Genomic DNA, 14,241 nt, shown 5'->3' with positions numbered 1-14,241 from the left:
AAGCTGAGAAACCACTCCCAGTCAAACCAACAGGAGAACTCACCTAAAACAGTCAACAATGAAACAGATCTCTGCAGTCAGACAGACCTGGAGTTCAAAAGAGAAATAGTGAAAATACTGAAGGAATTAAGAGAAGATATGAACAGTAATGCAGATACCCTCAGAAAGGAGCTAGAAAATATAAGGAGGAGCCAAGAAAAACTAGAACATTCATTTGCAGAGATGCAAACTGAACTAGGGGCAGTAAAAACCAGAATGAATAATGCAGAAGAACGAATCAGTGATATGGAAGATAGAATAATGGAAATCACTCAATCTGGTCAACAGACAGAAAACCGAATCAAAAAACTGGAAAGCAATATAAGAGACCTATGAGATAATATAAAACAGGCCAATCTACGCATAATAGGAATTCCAGAAGGAGTAGAAAAAGATGAGGGGATGGAAAATATATTTGAAGAAATTATTGCTGGAAACTTCCCAAATCTAAAGGATACTGGATTCAAGATACAAGAAGCACAGAGGGCCCCAAACAAACTGAACCCAAACAGACCCACACCAAGACACATCATAATAAAAATGGCAAACGTTAGTGATAAAGAGAGGATCCTCAAGGCAGCAAGAGAAAAACAGAATGTTACCTACAAGGGAACCCCCATAAGAATATCAGCTGATTTCTCTACAGAAACACTACAGGCCAGGAGGGAATGGCAAGAGATATTTAAAGTGCTCAAAGGAAAAAATATGCAACCTAGAATACTCTATCCAGCAAGAATATCATTTAAAATAGAAGGGGAAATAAAAATTTTTCCCAACAAACAAAAACTTAAAAAATACAGCAACACAAAAGCCAGGTTAAAGGAAATATTGAAAGAGCTTCTCTAAACCAAAAAGAAAGGAAGCAAAGGGAAGAAAAAAGAAAAGAAAAAAAAAAAGAGAAGAAGAAGAGGAAGAACTAGGACTGAGGAAACTGCAATCAGAGAGAAGTCACTCAAATAAGCCAGCATACAGATTTAATCATGAACATGCTTCAAACAAAATAAAATTAAAAAGAAAAAAATAAAAAAGAGTCATCAAAACCATAAAATGTGGGCAAGGGATGTCAGGAGGTAAATAACCCATTTTGTTTATATGTATGTCTCTCTTCTTAGTTTTAATATAGTAATGAAGTGTTTGAACTTACAGGACCATCAGGCTAAAACACACAATTATGGGAAGGGGTTAGCATACTTAAAAAACAGGGCAATCACAAGCCAAAACCAAATATTGCATTTGCAAAAAATGAAAAAAAAAAACCACTCAAGCAGATAATAACAGGAGACCATCCAACCAAAAAAAAAAAAATGGAGAACCATAGAATCAACTGGAACACGAGGTTCAAATGGCAATAAATAATCATCTATCAATTATCACCTTAAATGTCAATGGACTGAATGCCCCAATCAAATGACACAGAGTGGCTGAGTGGATAAAAAGGCAAAAACCTTCAATATGCTGCCTACAAGAAACTCACCTTAGGACAAAAGATACATATAGATTGAAAGTGAAAGGGTGGGGAAAAATGTTTCACGCCAATAGACATGACAGAAAAGCAGGAGTCGCAACGCTCATATCAGACAAAATAGACTTTAAAACAAAAGGCATAAAGAAAGACAAAGAAGGACACTATTTAATGATTAAGGGATCCATCCAAGGAGAGGATGTTACTATTGTCAACATATATGCCCCAAATACAGGAGGACCCAGATACACACAACAAACATTAACAGACATAAAGGGAGATATTGATGAGAATACAATCATAGTAGGAGACCTAAATACCTCCCCCTCACATCAATGGACAGATCCTCTAGACAGAAAACCAATAAAGCAACAGAGATCCTAAAGGAAACAATAGAAAAGTTAGACTTAATTGATATCTTCAGGACACTACATCCAAAAAAAGCAGAATACACATTCTTCTCAAATGCTCATGGAACATTCTCAAGAATCGACCACATATTGGGACACAAAGCGAATCTCCATAAATTTAGGAGCATAGAAATTATCTCAAGTATCTTCTCTGACCACAATGCCATGAAATTAGAAATCAACCATGGGAAAAGCAAAGAGAAAAAACCTACTCCATGGAGACTCAACAACATGCTACTAAAAAACCAATGGGCCAATGAGGAAATCAAGAAGGAAATTAAAAACTACCTTGAAACAAATGATAATGAAGACACAACCTCTCAAAATCTATGGGATGCTGCGAAAGCAGTGCTCAGAGGGAAATTTATAGCAATCCAGGCCTTTCTCAAAAAAGAAGAAAGATCCCAAATGGACAACTTAACCCTCCACCTAAATGAATTAGAAAAAGAAGAACAAAAAAGTCCTAAAGTCAGCAGAAGGAAGGAAATTATAAAGATCAAAGAAGAAATCAATAAAATAGAGACTCACAAAACAATAGAGAAAATTAATAAAACCAAGAGCTGGCTCTTTGAAAAGGTGAACAAAATTGACAAACCCCTGGCCAGACTCACTAAAAAGAGGAGAGAAAGAACCCAAATCACCAAAATTAGAAATGAAAAAGGAGAAATCACAACGGATACAGCAGAAATACAAAAACCCATAAGAGAATACTATGAACAACTGTATGGCAACAAGTTTGACAATCTGGAAGAAATGGACAATTTTCTAGAATCTTACAGCCTGCCAAAACTGAATCAAGCAGAAACAGACCAACTGAACAGACCGATCACTAGAAATGAAATTGAAGAGGTCATAAAATCACTCCCTACAAATAAAAGTCCAGGACCAGATGGCTTCACAGGTGAATTCTATCAAACATATAAAGAGGAATTGGTGCCCATCCTCCTTAAACTCTTTCAAAAGGTTGAAGAAGAAGGAATACTCCCAAAGACATTCTATGAGACCACCATCACCCTCATTCCAAAACCAGACAGAGATACCACCAAAAAAGAAAACTATCGCCCAATATCATTGATGAATATAGATGCAAAAATTCTCAACAAAATCTTAGCCAACCGAATCCAACAACATATCAAAAAAATTATACACCATGACCAGGTTGGGTTCATCCCAGGTTCACAAGGATGGTTCAACATACGCAAATCAATCAGCATCATACATCACATTACCAAAAGAAAAGTCAAAAATCATGTGATCATCTCAATAGACGCAGAACAAGCATTTGACAAAGTTCAACATCCATTCATGATCAAGACCCTCGCCAAAGTGGGTATAGAGGGAACATTCCTGAATATCATCAAAGCCATTTATGATAAACCCACAGCAAATATAATCCTCAATGGGGAAAAACGGAAAGCTTTCTCACTCACATCTGGAACAAGACAGGGATGCCCACTCTCACCACTGCTCTTGAACATAGTTTTGGAAGTCTTAGCCACAGCAATTAGACAAACAAAAGAAATAAAAGGCATCCATATAGGAAGAGAAGAGATCAAACTGTCACTGTATGCAGATGATATGATACTATACCTAGAAAACCCTAAGGACTCCACCCCAAAACTCCTTGAACTGATTAATAAATTCAGCAAAGTGGCAGGATATAAGATTAACATTCAGAAGTCAGTTGCATTTCTGTATACCAGCAATGAAACATTGGAAAAGGAATACAAAAAAATGATACCTTTTAAAGTTGTACCTCACAAAGTCAAATACCTCGGAATACACCTGACCAAAGAGGTAAAGGACCTATATGCCGAGAACTATAAAACTTTAATCAAAGAAATCAAAGAAGATGTAAAGAAATGGAAAGATATTCCATGTTCCTGGATTGGAAAAATCAATATTGTGAAAATGGCCATCCTACCCAAAGCAATCTACAGATTCAATGCAATCCCTATCAAATTACCCATGACATTGTTCACAGAACTAGAACCAACAATCCAAACATTTATATGGAACCACAAAAGACCCAGAATCGCCAAAGCAATCCTGAGAAACAAAAACCAAGCAGGAGGCATCACTCTCCCAGACTTCAAGAAATACTACAAAGCCACAGTCATCAAAACAGTGTGGTACTGGTATCAAAACAGACAGACAGACCAATGGAACAGAAGAAAGAACCCGGAAATAAACCCTGACACCTATGGTCAATTAATCTTTGACAAGGGAGGCAGGAACATCAAATGGGAAAAGGAAAGTCTATTCAGCAAGCATTGCTGGGAAACCTGGACAGCTGTATGCAAAGCAATGAAACTAGAACACACCCTCACACCATGCACAAAAAGAAACTCCAAATGGCTGAAAGACTTAAATATACGACAGGACACCATCAAACTCCTAGAAGAAAACATAGGCAAAACACTCTCTGACATCAACATCATGAATATTTTCTCAGGTCAGTCTCCCAAAGCAATAGAAATTAGAGCAAAAATAAACCCATGGGACCTCATCAAACTGAAAAGCTTTTGCACAGCAAAGGAAACCAAAAAGAAAACAAAAAGACAACTTACAGAATGGGAGAAAATAGTTTCAAATGATGCAACTGACAAGGGCTTAACCTCTAGAATATACAAGCAACTTATACAACTCAACAGCAAAAAAGCCAATCAATCAATGGAAAAATGGGCAAAAGACCTGAATAGACATTTCTCCAAAGAAGATATACAGATGGCCAGCAAACACATGAAAAAATGCTCAACATCGCTGATTATAAGAGAAATGCAAATCAAAACTACCATGAGATACCACCTCACACCAGTCAGAATGGCCATCATTCATAAATCCACAAATAACAAGTGCTGGAGGGGCTGTGGAGAAAAGGGAACCCTCCTGCACTGCTGGTGGGAATGTAAACTGGTACAGCCACTATGGAGAACAGTTTGGAGATACCTTAGAAATCTATACATAGAACTTCCATATGACCCTGCAATCCCACTCTTGGGCATCTATCTGGACAAAGCTCTACTTAAAAGAGACACATGCACCCGCATGTTCATTGCAGCACTATTCACAATAGCCAGGACATGGAAACAATCCAAATGTCCATCGACAGATGATTGGATTCGGAAGATGTGGTATATATACACAATGGAATACTACTCAGCCATAAAAAAGGATGACATCATGCCATTTGCAGCAACATGGATGGAACTAGAGACTCTCATCCTGAGTGAAATGAGCCAGAAAGACAAAGACAAATACCATATGATATCACTTATAACTGGAATGTAATATCCAGCACAAATGAACATCTCCTCAGAATAGAAAATCATGGACTTGGAGAAGAGACTTGTGGTTGCCTGATGGGAGGGGGAGGGAGTGGGAGGGATCGGGAGCTTGGGCTTATCAGACACAACCTAGAATAGATTTATAAGGAGATCCTGCTAAATAGCATTGAGAACTATGTCTAGATACTCATGTCGCAACAGAAGAAAGGGTGGGGGAAAAAACTGTAACTGCAATGTATACATCTAAGGATGACCTGACCCCCTTGCTATACAGTGGGAAAATAATAAAAATAAAATAAAATAAAATAAAATAAAGGAGGAGGTCATTAGTTTGTTCTTTTTTATAGCTGAGTAGTATTCCATTGTGTGTGTATGTATATATATATATATATACATACACACACCACATCTTCCTACTCCAATCATCTGTCTATGGACATTTGGGTTATTTCCATGTCTCAGCTATTGTGAATAGTGCTGCAATGAACATGCAGGTGCATGTATCTTTTTTAAGGAGAGTTTTGTCTGGATATATGCCCAAGAGTGGCATTGCTGGGTCATAGGGTAGTTCTATGTATAGACTTCTAAGGTCCCTCCATACTGTTCTTGATGATGCCATTTGCAGCAACATGGATGGAACAAGAGACTCTCATACTGAGTGAAGTCAGTCAAATACCATATGATATCACTTATATCTGGAATCTAATATATGGCACAAAGGAACCTTTCCACAGAAAAGAAAATCATGGACTTGGAGAATAGACTTGTGGTTGCCAGGGGTGAAGGGGAGGGAGTGGGATGGACTGGGAACTTGGGGTTAATAGATGCAGACTCTTGCCTTTGGAAAGGATTAGCAATGAGAACCTTCTTTGTAGCACTGAGAACTATGTCTCATCACTTATGATGGAGCATAATAATGTGAGAAAAAAAGAATGTATAAATATATGTGTAACTGGGTTACCATACTGTAGAGTAGAAAAAAAATGTATTGGGGAAATAAAAAAATTAAAATAAAGGAGGTCAAAAGGATAAAGAAGGACATTACATAATTAAAGCATCAATTCAAGGAGAAGAAATAACAAATATATATATATATATATATATATATATACACACACATATACATACACACACACACACAGACACACACACACACACACACACACACCACACACACACGGCCAATATAGGAGGACCACAATACATAAGGCAACTACTAACAGAAATAAGAGGATAAACTGGGGGGAAGGATTAAGACTGGAGAAGAGTAAGATGTACTCACCTTCTTCCAAAAACACACACACAAAGAACACATCTACATGTTGAATGATTCACATGGAACATCTACTGAATGCTGGCAGAACTTAAACCTCCAAAAAGGGCAACAAGTCCTCCACATCACTGGGTAGAACAAAAGAAAAAAGAGAAAGGGAATTAGGATGGGCCTAGGATTCCTGTGAGAGAGCTGTGAAAGAGAAAAAGAACCCACACCCTGGGAATCAACCTAACTGACAGGGAAATCAGCCAAATTGGAGGGACCTCAAAGTCGCCTAGAAAAGTGAAATAGCAGGACTGAGAAGGGCAAAGCAGAATGAGAGCTGCACAGATCATCTGCAGCACTGCTCCTAATAGCACAGCCTGAGACACTTGGGTGGGGGCTGGGAGCTGAGACTCAGGTTCCAGGGAGAGGACTATGGTTGGGTATGTGGAGACAGCCTCAGGGTCTAGGGAGTGGGGTGCCCCAGTCTGGGGAGCAGAATGCCATAGCTGAGATAACCCAGGAGGAGGCCTGGGCCTGCAAGAGAAGAAAGGCTCCATTGTTGGGGTGGGTAAGATGAGGAGGGATGGACCACCATAGGAATCTTCTTCTGTACTCGAGGACTCTTAGAAGTCAGGATGACTCTGGGGCAGGCTATGGGTGGTGTGAGGCCAATTGCTCAGGCCATGGGAGACCTGGCACCTCTTGTGTGGGATACAGGTGTCCAGGCACCTCTTATGAGGCCTAAGGGCAGCAGGGGGCTAAGCACTACATGGTGTCTCTTGAATGATCTACAGGCAGTGAGGACAAACAATAGCAGTCATCTCAGAAACCAGAGGGAGTCTTGGCATGCCACAACTAGGGGTCTGTGAAAAAGTTCCACCTGTGCCCCAGTCACTTCAGAGGTCAGGAAAAAAGAGGGCACTGCAACTGAGCACCACTCATTGTTGCTCTCACTCCCCTGTGAACACACCAACCCTGCTGCTGCCACTGACAAATGCTCTGGGGAGCGTCCACACATGATTGATCAGTGTCAGTTCCCAGGACCCTGCAACTAGGAGCAGACTGTGCAGCAGCTCCTGTGTGTACTAAGCAGGATGGGGTGCTTCTTGTTTGGTCTACAGTTGGTTGGGCAAGCCTCTGAAGTTATCTCAGACTCCAAAGGTGGGCATGGCCTGCCACTACTAGGGGCCCATGAATGGGCACCACTTGCAGCCCCAATTACCTCAGAGGGCACCAGAGATGAGGGCATTCTGACCAAACACCACCTGTTGTTGCTCTTGCTCCCCTAGTAACTCATACACCCTGCCATTACCAATGCCAAATACTCTGGGCACCTTGTAAATCTACCTAAGGCACATTACCACTTCCCAGGACCCTACAACTTGGAGTAGCCTGTGCCACCTTCCTGCAGGTCCTTGTTGCTATTAAGAGCTCAGAAACCAAGCACTGAATACTAGCCCTTCCCACTGCCCCCTTCTCCCTGGAACACACTCACCACCCTGGGGATAATGGCCTGCTAACACCAAAGAAAGAGACAGCAAATATCCAAACTCCCACACCAAAAATAAATAGTAACCCTCCCACAAAACAAAAACAGGTGCTCTTGCATATAAATAACCCTATAAGACTACAGTTTGGTTTCCCTAAACTCACAGAAAAAGAAAATAAGCAAAATGAAGAAGCTCAGGAACCAATCCAACTAAGAGAACGGGAGAATTCACCTGAAGCAACGAACAATGAAACACACCTCTGCAGTCTAATAGACATTGAGTTCAAAAGTGAAAATACTGAAGGAATTAAGGGTTAAAATGAAGGAATTAAGAATAGATATGAACAATAATGAAGATTGCTTTAGAAACAAGCTAAGAAATACAAGAAGGAGCCAAGAAAAATTAGAAAATTCCTTTTCAGAGACGCAAACTCAGTTAAAGGCACTAAAGAGCAGAATGAATAATGCAGAGGATGAATTAGTGACATGGAAAATAAAATATTGGAAATCACTCAATCAGGGCAGCAGATGGAAAACCAAATGAAACAATATGAAAGCAATCTAAGAGATCTATGGGGTAATATAAAGTGGGCCAAACTATACATAATAAGAATTCAAGAAAGAAACAAAAAAAGGGGGGGGATTGAAAGTATATTTGAAAAAATTACGTCTGAAAACTTTCCAAATATAAAGAAAACAGATATCAAGATACAGGAATCACAGAGGGCCCCAAACAAGTTGAGCCCAAACAGGCCCACAGCAAGACATATTATAATAAAAAATGGCAAAAGTGAAAGATAAAGAGAGGATTATAAAGGCAGCAAGGAAACACAAAGTGTTAATAGTAAGGGAACCCCAATAAGGCTATCCGCTAATTTATCTACAGAAACACTACCAGCTAAAAATGAGTGGCAAGATACATTCAAAGTTCTAAAAGGGAAAAATTTGCACCTAAAATACACTGCCAGCAAGAGTATCATTTAAAATAGAAGGAGAAATAAAGAATTTCTCCAACAAACAAAAGCTAAAAGAGTGAAGAAATACTAAATATATTCTAAAAGAAATACTGAAAGGGCTTCTCTAAATAAAAAAGAAGTAAGAAGAAATAGGATGGAAGAAACCACAATTAGAAAGCAATCACTTAAGCCAGTACACAGATCTAAAGAGGAAAAAAACTATTGTAAAAATGACTATAGGGAGTTCCCATCAAGCTCAGCAGTTAATGAATCCAACTAGCATCCATGAGGATGCAGGTTTGATCCCTGGCTGCGATCAGTGCATTAAGGATCCAGCATTGCCATGAGCTGTGGTGTAGGTCACAGACATGGCTCAGATCTGGCATTGCCTGCTGTGGCATAGGCCAGCTGCTTCAGCTCTGATTCAGCCCTTAGTCTCGGAACTTCCATACACCATGAGTGCGGCCCTAAAAAGACAGAAAAAAAAAGTGACAATAAACACAAGGAACAGCAAAAGGATAAACATCAAGTTTTTAGAAAAGGACTTAAAAATTATAGAATGTGGGAAGGAGAGTAACATTATCTAGACTCCTTTTTTTAAATAATGTGTTTGAGCATATATGACTATCAGGCTAAAGTAGGCAGATATAGGAAGGGGTTAATACACTTAAAAAAAAGGCAACCCCAAATCAAAACCAAAAATTACAATCACAAAAACAAAGAAAAGTACACAAGAAAATAAAAGAAATGGAAATCATCCAACCAAAAAAAGAAAGGAACAAAGGAGAAACATAAAATACACAGGAAAACAAGGTTTAAAATGGCAATAAATACATATATATCAATAATTACCTTAAATGTCAATAGACTGAATGTTCCAATCAAAAGACAGAGAGTGGCAGATTGGATAAAAAGGAAAGAGTCTACAATATGCTGTCTGCATGAGATTCACCTTAGGGCAAGGGACACGGACAGATCAAAAGTGAGGAGATGGGAAAAGATATTTAATACCAATGGAAAATAAAGGAAAACAAGAATTGCAATATTCATATCAGACAAAATACCCTTTAAAATGAAGGCAATAAAGAAGGACAATAATTAATGATAAAACAATCCATTCAAGAAGAGAATATTACAAATATCAATATACATGCCCCTAATATAGGAGCACCCAGATGCATACAACAAATACTAACAGACATAAAAGGAGAAATAAATTGGAATATACTAAGATTAGGACACTATAACACCCCACTCACATCTATGGACAGGTCCACTAGACAGAAAATCAAGAAGGCTAAGGAGATCCTAAATGACAATAGAAAAGTCAGACTTAATTGACATTGTCAGTACAGTAATGAAAAAAATCAAAATATACCTTCTTTTCAAGTGCACATGGAACATTCACAAGGACTGACCACAAACTAACCTCAAAAAATTTAAGATTAGAGAAATTTTTTCAAGTATCTTCACTGACCACAATGGCATGAAACTAGAAATCAAACACAGGAAAAGAAATGAGAAAAAACTGACTACATGGAGACTAAACAACACGCTACTAAAAAACCAATGGCTCAAGGAGGAAATCAAAAAGGAAATCAAAAACTACCTTGAGACAAATGATAATGAAGACACAACCATTCAAAATCAATGGGTTGCCACAAAAGCAGTGTTTAAGAGGGAAGTTCATAGTGATACAGGCCTTCCTCAAAACAGAAGAAAAATCTCAAATCGACAACTTAACCCACCACCTAAATGAATTAGAAAAAGAAGAACGAATAAAACCTAGTCAGCGTAAGGAAAGAAATCATAAAATCAGAGAGGAAATAAATAAAATGGAGATTCAAAAAACAATAGAAAAAAATCAATAAAACCAAGAGGTCATTCATGGAAAAGGTAAACATAATTGAAAAACCTCTGGCCAGACTCACAAAGAAGAGGAGAGAAACAACCCAAATAAAAAATGAAAAAGGTGAAATCTCAACAGATGCTGCAGAAATCCAAAACGAAGAGAATACTATGAACAATTATATGCAAACAATTTTTCAACCTAGAAGAAATTGACAACTTTCTAGAAATTTACAGCCCACCAAAACTGAATCAAGTTATGTTAAGACCTATCCCACCAACAGTCACCACTCTATTATTTTACCATATGAATAAATAATATAGTCCCTGCAAAAAAAGGGAAGAAATAGATCAACTGATCAGACATATCACTAGAAATGAAATTGAATATGTAATAAAAACTATCCCTACAAACAAAAGTCCAGGGCCAAATGGATCCACAGGCAAATTCTACCAAACATACAAAGAAGAATTTACACCCATCGTTCTTAAAATTTTCCAAAAGGGTAAAGAAGAAGGAACACTCCCAAAGACATTCTATGAGGCCACCATTACCCTAATACCAAAATGGGACAAATATACTACCAAAAAAAATTATAGGCTGATATCTTTGATGAAAATAGGTGCAAAATTTCTCAACAAAAATGTAGCCAACGGAATCCAACATCATATGCAAAAGATCATACATCATGACAAGTGGGATTCAACCCAGGATCACAAGGATGGTACAGTGTATGCAAATCAACCAATGTCATATACCACATTAACAAAAGAAAAGTCAAAAACCACATGATCATCTCAATAGATGCAGAAAAAGCATTTGACAAAGTCCAACATCCATTCATGGTAAAAACCCTTACCAAAATAAATATAGAGGGAACATACATTAATGAGAAAAAAAGTCATGTATGACAAACCCAAAGCAAATATAATACTCAGTGGAGAAAAGTTGAAAGCCTTTCTGTTAAAATCTGGAGCAAGACAAGTTTGCCCACTCTCACCAATTTTATTCAACATAGTATTGTTAATCCTAGCCAAAGCAATCTGACAAACAAATGAAATAAAAGTTATCCAAATTGGAAGAGAAGAGGTAAAACTGTCACTCTATGCAGATGACATGATGTTATATATAGAAAACCCTAAGGACTCCACACAAAAACTATATGAACTGAACAACACATTTAGCAAAGTAGCAGGATACAAGAGTAACATTCAGAAATTGGTTGCATTTCTGTATACTAATAATGAAATATTAGAAAAGAATACAAAAACACAATACCTTTATGATTACACCAAAAAAAATTATCTAGGAATAAACCTGTACAAGAATGTGAAAAACTTATATGCTGAGAACTGTAAAACATTAATCAAGGAAATTAAAGAGGACTTGAAGAAATAGAAAGATGTTCCATGCTATTGGGTTGGAAAAATTAATATCATAAAAATGCCGTACTCTCCAAAGCAATCTACAGATTCAATGCAATCCCTATCAAATTACCCAAGACATTTTGCACAGAGCTAGAACAAACAATCCTAAAATTTATATGGAACCACAAAATACCAAGAATTGCCAAAGCAATCCTGAGGAACAAAAATTAGGCAGGAGACATAAGTCTCTCAGACTTCAGACAATATTATAAAGCCATGGTAATCAAGACAGTGTAGTACTGGTACCAGAACAGATAGACAGACCAATGGAACAGAAGAGAGAACCCAGAAATAAACCCAAACACCTATGGTCAATTAATCTTCAACAAAGGAGGCAAGAATATAAAATTGGAACAAGACAGTCTTTTCAGCAAGTGGTGCTGGGAAACCTGGACAGCTGCATATAAATCAATGAAACTGGAAAACACCCTCACACCATGCATAAAAATAAACTCAAAATGGCTGAAAGTCTTAGCTATAAGACAAGACACCATCAAACTCCTGGAAGAGAATATAGGCAAAACATTCTCTGACATAAACCTTACAAGTATTTTCTTAGGTCAGTCTCCCAAGGCCATAGAGATATAAGTAAAAATAAACCAATGGGACCTAATCAAACTGACACGCTCTTGCACACCAAAGGAAACCATAAAGAAAGACCACCTACAGAATGGGACAATATATTTTCAAATGATACAATTGACAATGGCTTAACCTCCAAAATATACAAAAAACTTATACAACTTAACAGCAAAAAAGGGCAAAAGACCTGAAAAATGGGCAAAAGACCTGAATAGACATTTCTCCAAAGAAGATATACAGCTGACCAACACACATGAAAAAATGTTCAATAACACTAATTATTATAGAAATGCAAATCAAAACTACTATGAGGTACCACCTCACACTAGTCAGTAGTGCCATCATTAACAAGTCAACAAATAACAAATGCTGGAGAGGGTGTGGAGAAAAGGGTACCCTCCTACACTTTTGATGGGAATGTAAATTGGTACAACCACTATGGAAAGCAGTATGGAGGTACCTCAGGAAATTACACATAGAACTACCATATGACCCAGAATTCCCACTCTTGGGCAAATATCCAGAGAAAACTTTCCTTGAAAAAGATACATACACTCGTTATGTTCACATGCACTGTTATGCAGCACTATTCACAATAGCCAAGACAAGGAAATGACAGATGAATGGATTAAGAAGATGTGGTATATATACAAAATGGAACACTACTCAGCCATAAAAGAGGACAAGATAATGCCACCTGAAGCAACATGGATGGAACTAGAGACTTTCATACTGAGTGAAGTAAGTCAGAAAGAGAAAGACAGACACCATATGATATCAATTATACGTGGAATCTAAAATATGGCACACATGACCTATCTACAAATGAGAAACAGGTCATGGATATGGGGGACATACTTGTGTTTTTCTAGGGAATGGGGGAGATATGGGGACTGACAGGGAGTTTGGGTTTGGTACATCCAGATTGTTACACTTGGAACAGGGCAAGTGTAACATGGGCAATGGGGTCCTGCGCTATAGCACAAGGAACTGTGTCTAGTCTCTTTAATAAAAGACTGATGGAAAAAAACAAATCCATGGAGTTCCCATCGTGGTGCATGGTTAACGAATCCGACTAGGAACCATGAGGTTGCGGGTTCGATCCCTGCCCTTGCTCAGTGGATTAACGATCCAGCATTGCCGTGAGTTGTGGTGTAGGTCACAGACGTGGCTCGGATCTTGCATTGCTGTGACTTTGGCGTAGGCCGGCGGCTACAGCTCAGATTCAACCCTTAGCCTGGGAACCTCCATATGCCACTAGAGTGGCCCAAGAAATGGCAAAAAGACAAAAAAAAAATCCAAAAATGGGTGTTTATGTGTGGCTGGGTCACTTTTCTCCACAGCAGAACCTGAAGGATCTTTCTAAATCAACTCTATTGTAATATAAATTAGAAACAAAAAGAATGGATCACAGACCTGCACATAAAATCAAAAACTATAAAACTCCTAGAAAATAACAGGAGAAAACCTATATGGCCT

At 38.2% G+C, this 14,241-nt stretch overlaps 1 protein-coding gene across 8 annotated transcripts in view; it reads right to left on the bottom strand.

The window, feature by feature from the left end:
• KLF8 (KLF transcription factor 8) overlaps positions 1-14,241 on the bottom strand; it is a 365,585-nt gene that overhangs the window by 284,522 nt on the left and 66,822 nt on the right. For 5 of the 8 annotated variants that reach the window (XM_085006125.1, XM_085006114.1, XM_085006117.1 and 2 more), the window contains one exon: positions 6,481-6,599. The exons of the other annotated variants lie outside the window; for them this stretch is intronic. The gene's annotated coding sequence lies outside the window, so the exon portion shown is untranslated. The remainder of the gene's footprint in view (positions 1-6,480; positions 6,600-14,241) is intronic. 8 annotated transcript variants of the gene reach the window in all.

The sequence above is a fragment of the Sus scrofa genome, chromosome X, assembly GCF_054392235.1.
Source record: "Sus scrofa isolate SSC_HxYL_T2T_F1_AM1 chromosome X, Sscrofa_HxYL_maternal_Yorkshire_Landrace_v2.0, whole genome shotgun sequence".
Lineage (NCBI taxonomy): Eukaryota > Metazoa > Chordata > Mammalia > Artiodactyla > Suidae > Sus > Sus scrofa.
Note: the sequence above shows the minus strand (reverse complement) of the source record. Positions and strands in the feature narration are given on the sequence as shown.